The sequence below is a fragment of the Mirounga leonina genome, unplaced genomic scaffold (genome assembly GCF_011800145.1).
Source record: "Mirounga leonina isolate KUSES-001 unplaced genomic scaffold, KU_Mleo_1.0 Mir_125, whole genome shotgun sequence".
NCBI lineage: Eukaryota > Metazoa > Chordata > Mammalia > Carnivora > Phocidae > Mirounga > Mirounga leonina.
The window spans coordinates 76,901,347-76,902,152 of record NW_023270305.1 but is presented as its reverse complement, the minus strand read 5'-3'; the positions used below and the strand labels follow the sequence as shown (position 1 = coordinate 76,902,152).

The 806-nt window shown below is 35.7% G+C and overlaps 1 non-coding gene across 1 annotated transcript; it reads right to left on the bottom strand.

Annotated features, from left to right (window-relative positions):
• Positions 1 to 339: 339 nt before the first annotated feature.
• On the bottom strand, positions 340 to 446 carry LOC118008314. Its single transcript, XR_004678636.1, has one exon. It is a non-coding gene; the product is annotated as a U6 spliceosomal RNA (small nuclear RNA).
• Positions 447 to 806: the final 360 nt, after the last annotated feature.

The window sequence follows — 806 nt, the reverse complement described above, 5'->3', positions numbered from 1 at the left end:
CGAGGCTTATACTCCCACCAGCAATGTATGGGACTGCCTTTTTCCAGCCCATGTGTATTATCTAATTATCTGATCTTGCAAGACCATCTGATATATCTGATAGGTGAAAAATTGTGTTCATGATTTTAACTTCTATTTCTTTTATTTTCAATGATATCAAGCATCCTTTTACGTGGTGGAACCACTTTTTTTTTTTTCCAATATATTGTTCATTCGGGTTCTTTGCACATTTTCTAAGATCTTTTTCTTACTGGTCCGCTAATGCTTCGTACTGGACGATGAGGTCCTTCTTTTGTGCATTACAAGTATTTCTTTCTCCCAGTTGTGGTTTCTAATTTTCCTTTTTAGGCTTTCTGCTGTGTAGAAATGTTCATCCTTGCACAGGGGCCATGCTAATCTTCTCTGTATCTTTCTAATTTTAGTATATGTGCTGCCATAGTGAGCACATTTCTACCTCTTAATATTCATTCTAAAAAATCTCCCATGCTAGCAGTCATTTTTTACATTTAAATTTCTAAGTCATTGGAATGGATTTGGTGTCGAGTTACAACTTTTTTTCAGTTGTCCCAACCATTTATTAAATAATCTATCTCTTCCCAACTGCTTTGAAATTATCATATATTAATTTAGCTCCTTTAGTATCTGGGGCTACTTCAGGACCCTCTATGCCATTCCAGTAATTTGTCTGTCTATTGGTTTGTGAAAATCAAACCTTTTTAATGATCGTGGCACCATGATACAGTGTTGCAAATTAGGGTCAGTCCCGTAATCAGTACTTATTGAGCAAATACTGTCTTGGTTCTAAG